The 15,664-nt window shown below is 43.2% G+C and overlaps 1 protein-coding gene across 1 annotated transcript in view; it reads right to left on the reverse strand.

Annotated features, from left to right (window-relative positions):
* The window catches only part of PHEX (phosphate regulating endopeptidase X-linked), a 1,438,972-nt gene that overhangs the window by 895,097 nt on the left and 528,211 nt on the right, over window positions 1–15,664 (reverse strand). The gene's annotated exons all lie outside the window — the stretch shown is intronic.

A 15,664-nucleotide genomic window follows, 5' to 3' on the forward strand; every position in this document is an offset into this window, starting at 1 on the left:
TGCCAAGAGTATATACCAGCAGGCCAGTATGAAAGGTTGGGTAAAGGGTACATTAAGTCATCATGGAAATTACCTTATACACACACATGTTATAGTGACAAAAACAAGAGTGTATTTCTTAGTGGTAATAATTGTAAAAGAACACTAAGCGGTATACTTCTGTGACAAGGTATTAATTTGCATGGGGCCTGTGAGGGGACTTCAAATAACCTTTCATGCCACCAGCATGGCACACCTGCAACACAAATAGAGCCATTCTTTAGACAACTTTCTAACGGGAGTTACGTTCTAATAACGGACCACAGCTTTTGTGGCATGGTGCCAGGGAAAGCATATCTCGTAAGCGTTAGTTCCATGGTCACTTGCTGTATGCAAGCATTGTATCCAAACGGCCCTCCTGATACAGAGGCGACGATTTGGCCGTCCTTGAATATCTCTTCTATACGAATTGATACTTTAAGCAAAATGAAGTCTGTTCTTTTACAGACAAAAGTGCCTATAACGTCATCAAAAGAAACGTATGATCTTCAAGTTGCAAGGACAGCAGAGATACATACACTTTTATCAACTAATTGCCCCGTGCATTTCGTAGAAATGCTAAGTCAAATCCTAAATATGTCTGATGCCAGTGGTATCGCACATGTATTTAAGACAATTTTTTCTGGACTGTTAACACCCTTCGAAGCAGTCCTGGGCATCTTTCCCAATTTTGTCCATTCGGTCTTTGGTGGCCTACCACTACTTTTGGGACTCGTAGCAGAAATTTTATTTTTGACTCTTCTGCTCCGATGTGTCAAGCCAAAACGCAGACATGACTCCAGCAACGATGGAAGAAACGATCCTAGCTATACGCTATCGGAACCGCATACCTAAAGTCCTTGGATTAGCCCGGCTAAGAGATCTGAATATGACCTGGTTTCTTTCATTCAGACCTATATGGCAGAACTGCATCTTACCTGTGCTTCGATGTATGCTATGCGGAGAAAAATGCGTGTTGGACACCTGTCTTACACTACAATCAGCAGTACCAATGGATGTCGATACTTTGCTAAGTCCTGTAACGGCTCATGCATCGTGTTGTCCCCAGCGGTTACCAATCCTGATGACGGCATTCGTTGAAACTTCACCACTACGATTAGGTGGGAGTGAAGCAAGAAATGAGAGCAACATCACCCAGGTACGACCTTCTGTGAGCATTGCTGATCCTGAGATCGATGATAGCAATCATTCTCACGACTGCACCGTTGCAGCATTTTCAAACTTGGTCGAACTTTCACCTGAAGCTGTAGACTGTTTTTTTGCATATCTGTCTGAAATGATGTTCTCCCCTGAACAGAAAGAATAACTTTTTAAACAAACCGGCACTCAGCGTTCCCCAGAACTCTGAATTCGGCCTTCAGCTTTGTTAAACAAGAGCTACTGAAAAACATTTGGAACTATTTTTTCCCCTGAGAACAAAATTATTTTTTCCAAATTTCAAAATATTTACCTTTTTCTGGCACATGAACTCTGCTTAAACTATTCATAAAGAACAGAGCTTCTATTTTTAGTAGATCTAGAGACAAAATATTACCTCAACCTCTAGCACAAGCGCAAGCAATTGCATTTATATGTGATGAAATAGTCTTGACCTTCTCTTCTGTATTAAGAGACATTTCATGTGTAATTTTCGCAAATCGTTCAGCTAAATATATATGCATCCTTTTTTTACTGAATGATTACTCTGCTTAAAAACGTACAGTACCAATAATCTTTCGTGTATTTCGCATACACCATTTCAAATGCAAAATGTATTTTGGGGTGGGTTGGAATACACTTGCACCTTTACATGTTTACCATTGCTTAGTTTTTATTAAATGATGGACATTAGATCGTGGAGTGGGTGATGTGTTTTATCTAGGAACCCGAATCAATATTGCTATTTTATGCCCTTGTACGGCTATAATTAATAATATCCCTATAATGGCATAAGAATCAGATCCATATTTCAGTAAATCGCCCTTGCAGTCCAAGGCACGGCAAAAGCTACTTCCTTGGATTCCTAGAAAGCACAACAAGTTCTTTCAACACACCAAACCTCCAGCAACCTGGGAAATCCCCACTGGCTTTGTTTTGATTTGTAATAGAACTCCTGCAAGCACTGTAAGAACGGCCAGTTCTTAGTGACATCTTTATTGACGTCTTATGTCCAAACCTTACGTCAAACTCGGCACCTTTCAGGTATAAATATACCAACGTTGCCTTAAGCAAACACACGGTGGTGGTTTTGGAGCAGTTGAGTCTCTCGTATCCAGAGACAGAGACGGATGGCGGAGTCCCTTGTTGTGCTTCACTAACCGGGCAAACCAGGCGTGATTTGTACCGCCTACGTATAATTCAAACTCCGTTCTGTGGAACTCCACCGGGTCACAAATCCTATTCCCTGATAAATAGGCTGGTTTAAATGCGAAGTCTATCTCGACCTCAAAGATTAACGAGCACCTGTGAGCTACGTGGTCCTGACGAGATTTCCCTATAATCAAGGGTCATCGAAACGCATAGACCTTTTTCCTACAGTATTAGGATTCAAAGAGGAAAACATTCTAAATGCAAAAAATTGTTCATTTGCTGTATATATTGTGAATTTTGAACTGCAAATTTGTATTAACTGATGTATAGTCGTTTTTCATACTGTTTCTATGTTTGTTTTTTGCACAGGTTGTGTCGTTGAGTGAATGACTGTGTATTTGTATGAGAGATTTTTGAGTGATATAGGCAATGCTTTTGAATTTTACGAAATCTTTACGAAATTTGTGTTTGCTGAATTTTGAAAAACTTAAAATTGATTCATTCTGGACAAAAAAAGTGTCCTGAGGTGTACTGTTCAAATCAGTAGACCGAGTGGTCATCAATAACTCCCCTAAAAATAAGTGGCAATATTGGTGCTCGTTATTGGTTTTTCGGTTTTGGAGCAGAGCAGCTAATCTACTTGCCGAGAGCCCAGCAGATGCGAAGAGCCCACGGACGCTGCCCCTCCTCTTTGACGCGCTAAGAAAGACTCTGTCTTTTCTCCTGCCGAGAAAATCCAGCTCCGGCGTATCCAGCCTACCCTTGCGGGTGACTGGGATATCGAGTCCTGAGAGAGAAATACCAGACCTCCTGCATTCTATTCCCAATGTACAGTGCTGACTAAACCCTTAGAGAGAATTCTTGTATCAGATTCTTGGCAAAACCAACTTAACTTAAACTTACTTACTTACTCCTTCCCACGTATTAGGCTTAGGTCAGGTACACCGGGGTAGGCGTATTTTAGAAGCATCAGTTGAGCACGTTAGCCTATGTATATATGTATGTATATATTTTATCAATTTTAAAGTGTCTTATGGCTAAGAAACCATATCCATGCTTTTACAGTATTATTTCATAATACTCCTTTTACTGTACGTACTTTAGAGATTTACTCTTATTCTGAGGGAGCAAAGTTGTCATGTTTATGCAGTTGTCGGAAGCTGAATCCCTTCTTGTCTGAGCCAGGGAAGCTGATCCCTTCCTATTCATTCAAGAAAGTTTCCAGTGACCTCTGAGCTAGCTGGCGCAAACCTAAATTAAGTCTAACATAGTCAGTAGAGACCTAGAAGACCTCAGTCCTACGTCTACACTGCTGTTTATGTTATTCCAATGCGCAGAGCCTATAGGGAAAATAGGAACTACACTACAGTGCAAATCCGTTCAGTAGTTTTTAAAAAAATTACGTTGAAACTTATAGTGATATCTTTGGTAGCAAAGCCTTCACAAAAAAAGATGAGCTTGGGCAGGTAAATTCACAGCTCTGATTGGCTGCCAACTCTTCAACCAGGAAATGTTGGCAGCCATCTTGGAATTTAGCTTCATTGAGTACAAAGAAAAAAAGTGAAAATAACGAAAAGGTGGCAGGATAGGAATACCCTTACCCCCAACCCATGGTCTTGGGGCATATCATAAATATTGGAGGGGACGCACTGGGCCCCCCTCCTAGGGCTTATCAAAGCCCCGGGGAACGGCACCTCCCGGGGCACTTTTATTAGGTATGTAGGCAGGCCCACTGGGCCCGTTCACAGCCCCGGTGACCGTCAATTCCCCGGGACTAATTGCAACAATATGGGGGCACCTCACGGATCCCCCATGCCTGGCCACTGAGACTGCCCCAGGGCTAATTCAATAATATGGTGGTGGGGGGCCTCACGGACCCTCCCTGCACTGGGGTTCACCAACTCCCGTGGCTTTTTATATTTGGCTTGGGGGTCCTCATGGACCCCCCCAGGCACCACCACCTACCTGGAGCCACACTCTAAAATGGGAGAAGGGCCACGTGGCCCCACCTCCCAGGCCATTCAGAGCCCCAGAGACCACCACCTCCCCGGGGCAGGCCCTAAAAGAAGAAAGGGGGGCCACGCAGCCCCCCCTCCTGGAGCCATACATGACCCTGAGAACCGTCATCTCCCAGGGCTGGTTCCAGCAATGTACAGGGGTGCCCACTACCAGGACATTGCAGTTTGCTAATGCTTAGTGGGAGCACCGCTCCTGGCACGCCTTAGCAAACAGTGCTTCGCTTTCAGCAAGCAAGAGTAGAAAATGCTCTTGTTTGCTGAAAGTGGAGCATGTCTGTTTCCCTGTCCACTATCAAGAGAACAGAGAAACAGACAAACTGCTTTGAGATTCAGGGAGCTGCCGGTAAAAAAAAAAGAAAGAAAGGGCAGGCCCTGGGAGATGGTGTCCCCTAGGCTGAAAATGGCCAGGGAGGAGGGCCACACGGCTCCCTCCCTTTTTTTTATGAAAAACAGGGGCAGGCCCCAGGGGATGGGGTCCCCTATGCCCACAATGGTCCAGGGAAGAGGGGCCACGCGGCCCCCCTTTCTAAAAAATAGAAAAAGAAAAAAGCCAGCAACTCACTGGAGGCCAGCCCCCTTTCTCCACCACTCTTTAAATGCGCCTCTTGGTGCACTACTGGTGGGGGGATGAGGTCTTCTTACCTCCTGAAGAACTCGGGACTAAAGTGGACGTCTTCCCCCAAGAAGCAGTATGCCAGCAGACGCATTTACAGAGTGGTGGAGAAAGGGTGTTTGACCTTTGATGAGCTCTCAGCAATCCAGCTGTTTGGGTCTTACTGGAGGTAACAGGAGGAATAGTTGGCCCCCAAGGGCCCTCAATAGCCAAGGGAAATGCATCCCTCTACTAGTAGTGTGCACTGAGGCGTGTTTTGCAGAGTGGTGGAGAAAGGGGGCAGGGCCTCCTACCAGGTCTCAGCAACCTTGCTGTGTGGGACTTACTGGAGGTTAAAGGAGGGGTAGGTGGCCCCCAAGGATGTCCTTATTACACCAAATCTGCCAGAAAGCTAGATGTTGGTCCAGAAAGTGTGTTTTTTAGGATGAGCCTTTCTTCGTGCATGCGCAGCTCCGTGAGGCATGCTGTGTTCACAATGTGTGGTTTCACTCCGCTCCTCGCTGCTGATTTGTTTATGTGAGTGTCATTCCAAAAGGCTTTTATTTGTTTGGTTTATTAACTTAATTTGTCCCATTTTCTGCTGTGTTACTCCCCTCCTGGTTTACCAGCCTATTGCTGGTATCCTTTCTCTGGAGTGTTTTTGCTTTGGTCTTTGCGCACTACTTTGTGCTTTGTTCCACATAGGATCAGTCTTTTAATGGCTTTGCGCAGCGCCCACTTTATGGACGCTGTGCTTTAACTTTTACATGCACAGCACCGGCTTCAGGTTTTAAATACCAAGCGCGGTAGGAGCTTTAAATGATCCCTTGCTGTTTTCCGCTTTCCTGTGACCGCTATGGTTATAGCACACTACAGTTTCCTAGACAATGCTAATGGGCTGATTGCTTGCTGCCCATTTCGTCTCCAGTATGCCACACCCATCCCGGTCATCATAGAATGATCTTGACCATACAGTATTTATAATTTAATTGATAGGAATTGGTTTCTTCATCCTCCTCTTTGAGTGCCCAATCCTCTTTCCACCCCCATGGATTAGCTCTTTTCAATGAATCGCCCTTTGAACAGCTCAGGAATCAACAGCGGAAGTGTCTTCACTTCCATGCATGCGCAGGGCAGCGGGTTATGGACGGCGGAGGTTGTGTGGATGGGGAAGAATTCATCCAGAAGGAGAATGAATGGCCAAAAGCTCACCCTGGGGTGGAGGCAGAACCTGTATGTACTATACCCAGTGTGGTATTGGGTTTTTGATTGCGTGTTTTAGGGATACAGATGACCAAGGTGCTTCAACTTCAGAATAATAATGATGTTTCTCACTTCAGTGGCCTCATAGTGCCATTCATGAGATCGTTAACTTGCCACGTAAGTCTTCATTGAGCTATATACCTTCAGAATAGGCATTGGTTCAGTTTCCTAAATACACCTGCTGTGAGCTGTTGTTTATGTATGGCGTACAAAGTAGGGGTAAAGAAAGTGTATTCTTCATTAATACCTACACTTAGTGTACAGTTGTGGTACTGTTTGTGAAAGCCTTGTTATAGTGATAAGCTAAACCATATTGTAGCATGGGATAATGGTTATATTTGGTGATTGCAGTGACATGCTTTGATTACAGCAGACAGGGCTTGAAGCATGATAAAATAACTGGGATGGGGTGCCTCTGAACAGGGTGTGGTCCATATAATTAAGATTGTGGTTTTAAAACACAAACTAAATTTCGGCGATTTCCATAGTGCAACTGTATTTTGCTTCCTCTCTCAGCTTTTTGTTATATCATCCAAATATGTAACACAACAACTAACAGACACCTAAAATTAACAAGAACTGTTCGCATTCTTGTTTCGTAATGTGTTGCATGGCTAAATGTTTATAAGGTCCCAAAGGCGAGACCTATTGGAAATGCCTATGCTTGTTGTGGTCTGTTGTAAATCTGTGTAGTAGTTTTAGAGGTATTCAAGGATTAAAAAATATAGATATCTAGGGGCGCAGATCCTTGCAGTGGACTTGTGAACCCAGAGTCCCTGTGCTGAAATTTGATTGGCTGCCAACGCTGCAACCAGGAAGTGTGGGCATCCCTCTTGGGACTCGGCTTGAAGCCGAGTCCCACACAAAATGTAAAAAATGACGAAAAGGGTGCAGGGTAGGTATACCTTGACCCCCCCAGATATGGTTGGGGGAGCATTAAAAATAATTTTTCTTTACTTTTGCTGAAAATTCATGTGTGAATCTATTGGAAAACAAAAATGGACGGACTTCCACGCTTCTTTCAAAGGAAGCCCCTGGGTGGGCCAAGTCTCGAGGGCATATCAAAAGTAAAGGAGAGGGGTGAACGGTTTGCCCCCTCCCAAGGCTTAATGAAAGCCCAGGGGCCACCACCACCCGAGGGTATTTGTTATAAATAATTTCAGAGGTACCGGCACTCCACCCCAACACACTGGGGAACGTCTCCTCCCTGGGGCTTTGGAAACTCTGATTGAGGGGGCCACGCAGACACCTCTGATCCCTGGGGAGCAACACCTCTCCAGGGCTCACTTACAAATGGAGTGTGGGGGCTCCATGGACCCCCGCACCCCGAGGACCACCAACCTCCCCAGACAAGATTTTCAATTGGCCCCTCCTCTCGTACCGTTTTCAGCCCCAAGGATGGCCCGTTAAAGTGAAAGGAGGAAGGGCTGCAGGTCTCCCTCTTGGCCAATGATGGCCCTGGCAACATCCACCCCCCCCCCAGGACCAGCTCCTACTATGTACCATGGTGCCCACCCCCGGTACATAGTAGTTTGCTCGAAATGTCATGATTGATGTAATATGTGAGGTCATAAGCAGTGCATATATATATATATAGATATATAGATATATATAGATATATATATATATATATATCTCAAGGTCACTTGTTGACTGAAATGCGTCATGATAAGGAACTTGTGAGAAAATAAAGCCAAATCTGCACTATACCCACTGGAGTTCGTGCTCTCTTTCTCGCCGAAAGGAAGTGCAGGAAGACGTTTGGTGGTTTCGATATATATATATATATATATATATATATATATATATATATATATATATATATATATATATATATATATATATATATACCTATATATATATGAATACGCGGTGTGGCCATGGGATCCTGCTTCTCCCCCAGCTACGCGTGCTTGCACGTGGGGCTGTGGGAGGAGCAGGAACTAATTGGCATTCCAGGTTTTGAACGCATCAAGCATTGGATGCGTTTTATTGACGATGTGTTTTGTATATGGGAGGGTTTGAGTTTGAGTTTGAGTTTAAAAGTTCTTATATAGCGCTCTTACACCAGCGGTTTCATGGCGCTGTAACTGGCAGATCTCCACAAGGGACAGAGGGAGGGGGACAGGTGACAAGGGACTAAGTGAAGATTTTACTGAAAAAATAAGCTTTAAGTTTCTTTCGAAACTGGGAATATGGAGTTAGGGATCTGAGCTCTAAGGGTAATGAATTCCAGAGAGCTGGGGCAAGGGTCACAAATTTTGAACCCCCCCACTTTTTCCGGCGAAACCGGGGGACTGTTAGCAGAAATTGAGGTGATGTGGAAAGTGCTCAGTTATTTGTCAACGCACTTAACATCAATCATTTCAATTTATTTTTCACATCTAATATCAGTACCACAACTGCTGAATTTCTCGATGTCTGCATTAACATCAATGGTACTGTCATTGGCACTTCCCTGCACAGGAAACCCACTGCTGGCAACAGCATATTACATGCCAGCAGTAGTCACCCAAAGCATGTCATCAACAGTATCCCTCGTGGTGAATTGTTGCGCTTAAAAAGAATCTGTAACACACAAGAGAAGTTTGAGGAGGGTGCTACTGCAATGTTAGCTAGACTTGAAGCAAGAGGATATAGCAAAGGTTGTCTAGCTAATGCATTACAAAAGAGTTGAGAAAGATCAAGAGTCTCCTTGCTGACACCCAAACTCCCTGAGAATGAGACCAATGCTGATACAACCAGATTAATAACTACATACAGCAGACAACACCGCAAAATTAAATCCATAATGACCAAACACTGGGCAGTCTTAAAAACCGATGGTGTTCTACGCGACATCACTCCAGACAGACCCGTGATTACATTCAGGCGTGCATACAGCATGCACAGTAAATTGGTCAAATCCAGTCCTGAATTACCCGCAGTTAACCAATGGTTGGGAGGTAAAGGCTTCCAACCTGCCCAAATCTGCCGAGCATGCAGATTTGGGCAGAACACGACCCATTACCGCACTCCGTTCTCTGACATCAAAGTTCCAATTCTTGGCAATTACAACTGCCGAACGGAGTTTGCAATTTACATCCTAACATGCACCTGCGGTCTGCGCTATGTATTTCATCAAATGGGGAAAGGATCACTTGTCCTGCGAAAAACTCAGGTCTGCAGGTTGGTAACTGGGTGTCTCCCAATAAAATGACCCTCATACACGTGTGTTTCTCTCTTGCTTGTTTTCGTAAGCGGTATATGAGGTGTCCCCGCTTGTATCACACGTGTGTGTGTAATCACTGGGTCAAGTCATTTGTGTGCACCCTCCACCAGGAGGTTGTACCTTAAGGTTTAAGGCAGTAGTGATCGTGGAAATAGGGTGATCAGGATAGTGATGAGTGATGTTAAAAAATAGTCCAGATATCCAGTACTTGGAAGTTTATTAATTTTGGAATTGGACTATTGTTAAAAGAGGGATGATCGTGCTGCTGTGGAATCTGTTATGAATTCTAGCGCACTTAAGGGTCTGCTAAAATGGTCGACATGTTTCAGCTCTAGTTGACAATTTGTCAGACAGCTTTCTTCAGGACCAGGGGGTGAAAGTGATGAAAATAAGTGAAAGAATAGGTAAATTTGTAACCTGATTCTTCGAGTGATGAGAGGTCTTATTGTACCTGTAAAATAAAACACACAAAAAAACAAACCAGAAAGGGAGATAGGGGGTAGGGGGAGAAAAGAACTTGGTGAAGTACAAATATGTACACGTTCAAAATCACTTGATTTTGAATGAAGAAACTGTAAAATGGCAATACTTAGCGCAGAATCACTCTCATTTCAGGCGTCAACTCATCCATTCTCATGCCTTACCAGCGTGAGGTGATTGTGCTATACTGTTCTTTTGTGCTCTTAACTGTAACCGGTAATTGGTGGTATCACATTTCTTTCGTATAGTGAAAATCACATGCTTATTTAGGGCACTTAGTGCTCTTAATGTGGTGTGATGGGGGGTTTGCGTGCTGATTGTGGCATTCTCGGTATTCCCAATCGTCGTGGGTTATCATTATGAGGAAACTCTCTTTTATTACCCTCTAGGTACTTGCGGGTATAGTGGTCTAGAGTTCGTGGCTGTTGGCGGATTGGGCGTGGTTCCCTATCTAATTCAAGAGATTACGCCTACCTCCTTGTTACTAGCTAGTTGCTTCATCAGGGGAGGGAGGTTCTATGAGGAAGACGGTAGCGCTAGAGGGAGTAAAACATTCGTTAGTGCGGACAGGTTTTACTTGCGCTTGCTGTCTCTTGGTTGAGCGGCGTCTCAGTCTTCTACCTTTCGCCTTAGCGTCCTCGTCTGCAGCATGTGCTGTCTCTGCCTCCGTCCACCCGGAAATGGTGTTTGTTGGAGAGGCGGATGTTTATAAGTAGTTTAGTATGGAAATAGAAGAAATCCTTTCCATGACGAGGGTTACGAGAAGTGTTAAAAAATATATATTTTTTGAAGATTTATTAAGAGGTGCTTTTTTGGAGCTTGCTGATTTCTTGAATTCTACAGTGTATTTCTGGCATACTCGCTAAATATTGAGGAGTTGGTTAAATCTTCAATGATATTTTTTATGATTTATGAAATCAGCAAATGGGCAAAATTAATTTAGACAGTGATCTACGTTTAACAAGAAATGGTTATTAAACCGGGATGTGAAAGTAGGATAGCCAGGATCGATTTTTCATTTATTGAGGGCAAGCCAAGGGATAGAATCATTGAGTCCCAGGGTGTCAGTTTTAAGTCTATGCACCCAGCGTTGTTCTTTTTCGAACAGAATTTTTGGGGCGTTTCTATCTATAGTTTCCAGAGTCTCTAGAATGACCCATTGTAGATCTTTGGCCGTATGTCCCTGATCTTTGAAATGTGTAGACATTTTTGTTGTTCTTTTGCAATTGACATTGCTACGGTGTTCGTACATCCGTTGTTTTGCCTTGCGACAAGTCATGCCGATGTATTTCAGCTGGCATGGGCATGTTATCATGTATATGACATGACTAGTGTTGCAATTAGTATGTCTCTTTAATTTCCAAGTCAGATCAGGGAGTAGTTGTAGTTCTTTGGTAGGTTTGGTAGTTTCACAGGCTAGACAGGTACCACAAGGATAATGTCCTGTTATAGGGACAGTATTCCATAAGCCTTGTTGTTCTTTTTTCTTTTTTGGTGGCGGTCTGGTGTGTACTAATAGATCTTTGAGATTTCTGCTCCTTTTATTGGCAAAACGGGGTTTTGGCCAGTCAAGGTTGTTGGAGGTGATTATTTTCCAGTTCTTGTTGATTATCTTCTTAACCTTATTTGTGACTGGGCTGTAGGTGGTGACACATGTTGTTCTTTCGTCCCGTGGCTTGGGGTGTGTTTCTAATAGTACATCTCTTGGCTGGTTTTGTGCACGTTTTTAACAAGAGGAAATTATCTTCTTGGGGTATTCTCGTGCTGCGAGTTTATCACAGAGGTCTTTTGCTTGGTCCTTGTAATCACTTGTGGTGCTGCAATTTCTCCTAAGACGGAGAAATTGACTATAAGGGAGGTTTTCCCTTAGGGGCCGAGGGTGGAAGCTTTTGAAGGATAGTAAACTATTCTTGGCTGTTGGTTTGAAGAATGTTTTGGTATGTAGGGAGTTGTTCTTTGCAAAGATGGTTATTTCTAGAAAGTCTAGTGTACTTTTGTTGGCAGTGTACGTGAAGTTCAGGCAGTCGTCTTGATCATTTAGCCACCTGTGAAAGTAATTAAGGGTCTGTTCATCTCCTTTCCAAATCAGTATGATATCGTCTATATATCTTTTCCAAAAGACAATCTTGTTAAGGAAAGGGTTGATTTCGTTTTGGATGAACTTCTTCTCAAAATTGCTCACGTACAGCCCGGCCACGCTGGGGGCAAATGTACTGCCCATCGAAGTCCCATGGCGTTGGAGAAAGAGGGTGTCTTTGTACATAAAAAAGTTTTCCATCAAGGCCAATCTGCAACATTCTAGCACAAAATGTCTTGGGGTTTTATGGGGCCAATCGATACTGAACAGTATGCTCTCTAAAATATTCCGTGTTTTTTGTTGCGGTAGGCTCGTGTAGAGGCTCTCTACATCTAGCCCCACCAGGAGCATAGAGTCTTCAGAGTATTCAAAAGAATTGAGTAGATTCAAAAGGTCTCTCGTATCTTTAAGATACGTGGGGGGTTTTTGAACCAGAGGCCTCAAAAACTGGTCAGCGAATTCGGATAGTGGTTCCAGGAGTGAATTGATTCCTGAGACGATTGGTCTTCCTGGAGGTGGTACTCTCCCTTTATGAGTTTTTGGAAGGGAGTAAAAATAAGGTATTGTGGGTGACTTGGTTACCAGGTAATCCGCTTCATTTTTAGATATCCAATTGTTAGCCTCAGCTTCATCAATCATGAGCGATATTGTTTTTTGTAAGCGTGCAGTGGGGTCTGAAGTGAGAATTTCATAGAATTTTGTGTCAGCCAATAAATCAGTACATTGTTTATCATATCCTTCATTAGTTAGGAGAACTATCCCTCCCCCCTTGTCAGCCGGTTTGATCACTAGTTCTTTATCGTTCCATAGATCTGTTAGGGCCAGTTGTTCTGCTTTTGTGATGTTTTGAAAGGCCTTTTGTGGTTTTTGGTTTAGGTCATCCAGTTCTTTCATTATCGCCTGTTCAAATGTACAGATTTCAATAGGTACTTGGGAATTCAAGGGACAAAAGTTGGATTTGTTTCTCAAAGTGGTATCACCTTCTTGGGGTGGTGGTGCTTCATCCTTGAAGAAGGCTTTCAATTTTAGAGTGCGACAGAAGTTAGCTATTTCACATTTGGTTCTGAAAATGTCTGTTTTGGGGAGTTGGTACATACCCAAGTCCTTTATTTAGGACACTTATTTGTTCGTTTGTGAGGATTTTGTCAGTCAAGTTGACGATGAGGTCGCTGGATTGGGGCCTGTTTTCGCCTTGGTTACACTCCTGGTCTCGACCTGTCTTGTCTGATCGGACCAGGTTACTCTGAGCAATTTTGAGAAGAAGTTCATCCAAAACGAAATCAACCCTTTCCTTAACAAGATTGTCTTTTGGAAAAGATATATAGACGATATCATACTGATTTGGAAAGGAGATGAACAGACCCTTAATTACTTTCACAGGTGGCTAAATGATCAAGACGACTGCCTGAACTTCACGTACACTGCCAACAAAAGTACACTAGACTTTCTAGATATAACCATCTTTGCAAAGAACAACTCCCTACATACCAAAACATTCTTCAAACCAACAGCCAAGAATAGTTTACTATCCTTCAAAAGCTTCCACCCTCGGCCCCTAAGGGAAAACCTCCCTTATAGTCAATTTCTCCGTCTTAGGAGAAATTGCAGCACCACAAGTGATTACAAGGACCAAGCAAAAGACCTCTGTGATAAACTCGCAGCACGAGAATACCCCAAGAAGATAATTTCCTCTTGTAAAAAACGTGCACAAAACCAGCCAAGAGATGTACTATTAGAAACACACCCCAAGCCACGGGACGAAAGAACAACATGTGTCACCACCTACAGCCCAGTCACAAATAAGGTTAAGAAGATAATCAACAAAAACTGGAAAATAATCACCTCCAACAACCTTGACTGGCCAAAACCCCGTTTTGCCAATAAAAGGAGCAGAAATCTCAAAGATCTATTAGTACACACCAGACCGCCACCAAAAAAGAAAAAAGAACAACAAGTCTTATGGAATACTGTCCCTATAACAGGACATTATCCTTGTGGTACCTGTCTAGCCTGTGAAACTACCAAACCTACCAAAGAACTACAACTACTCCCTGATCTGACTTGGAAATTAAAGAGACATACTAATTGCAACACTAGTCATGTCATATAGATGATAACATGCCCATGCCAGCTGAAATACATCGGCATGACTTGTCGCAAGGCAAAACAACGGATGTACGAACACCGTAGCAATGTCAATTGCAAAAGAACAACAACAAAAATGTCTACACATTTCAAAGATCAGGGACATACGGCCAAAGATCTACAATGGGTCATTCTAGAGACTCTGGAAACTATAGATAGAAACGCCCCACAAATTCTGTTCGAAAAAGAACAACGCTGGGTGCATAGACTTAAAACTGACACCCTGGGACTCAATGATTCTATCCCTTGGCTTGCCCTCAATAAATGAAAAATCCATCCTGGCTATCCTACTTTCACATCCCGGTTTAATAACCATTTCTTGTTAAACGTAGATCACTGTCTAAATTAATTTTGCCCATTTGCTGATTTCATAAATCATAAAAAATATCATTGAAGATTTAACCAACTCCTCAATATTTAGCGAGTATGCCAGAAATACACTGTAGAATTCAAGAAATCAGCAAGCTCCAAAAAAGCACCTCTTAATAAATCTTCAAAAAATATATATTTTTTAACACTTCTCGTAACCCTCGTCATGGAAAGGATTTCTTCTATTTCCATACTAAACTACTTATAAACATCCGCCTCTCCAACAAACACCATTTCCGGGTGGACGGAGGCAGAGACAGCACATGCTGCAGACGAGGACGCTAAGGCGAAAGGTGGAAGACTGAGACGCCGCTCAACCAAGAGACAGCAAGCGCAAGTAAAACCTGTCCGCACTAACGAATGTTTTACTCCCTCTAGCGCTACCGTCTTCCTCATAGAACCTCCCTCCCCTGATGAAGCAACTAGCTAGTAACAAGGAGGTAGGCGTAATCTCTTGAATTAGATAGGGAACCACGCCCAATCCGCCAACAGCCACGAACTCTAGACCACTATACCCGCAAGTACCTAGAGGGTAGTAAAAGAGAGTTTCCTCATAATGATAACCCACGACGATTGGGAATACCGAGAATGCCACAATCAGCACGCAAACCCCCCATCACACCATATTAAGAGCACTAAGTTACTACTACCTATAATAAATGACTTACCAAAGGAGAATGATAACAAGACACGTTTCATTACCACCTACAGTAGCCAAGCAGGTTTGCTTAGAAAGAACCTCAATAAATTCTGGCCCTTACTGTTAAATGATTCTGATTTAGCTGAATACGTCAATGACTCGCCCCAAATTTCCTTTAGGAGAGCGAAGTCCCTTAAAGATCAGTTATGCAGTGCAGTAATCCCTAAAAAACCTAAAACCACGGGTGTGGAAGGTTTTTTTACCTGCAGGAACTTTAAAGCCTGTAAAAATAGTCGTAATCTAAAGAAAGTACGACTCTCACCCACATCTGAAATTTTGTTATCAAGGAACACACTTCGTGCACTAGTGACCATGCGGTCTATGCACTATTCTGTCCGTGCAACAAAGCCTATATAGGCAGCACAATTAAGCCAGCCAAACTCAGGGTGCTTGAGCACTTACGTGCTATTACCAACATGGACAAGTCATATCCCATAGCGCGTCATTTTCATAGTCATCACAACCAAAATGTGAACCTATT

The sequence above is a fragment of the Lissotriton vulgaris genome, chromosome 8 (assembly GCF_964263255.1).
Source record: "Lissotriton vulgaris chromosome 8, aLisVul1.2, whole genome shotgun sequence".
In the NCBI taxonomy this organism is placed as follows: Eukaryota; Metazoa; Chordata; class Amphibia; order Caudata; family Salamandridae; genus Lissotriton; species Lissotriton vulgaris.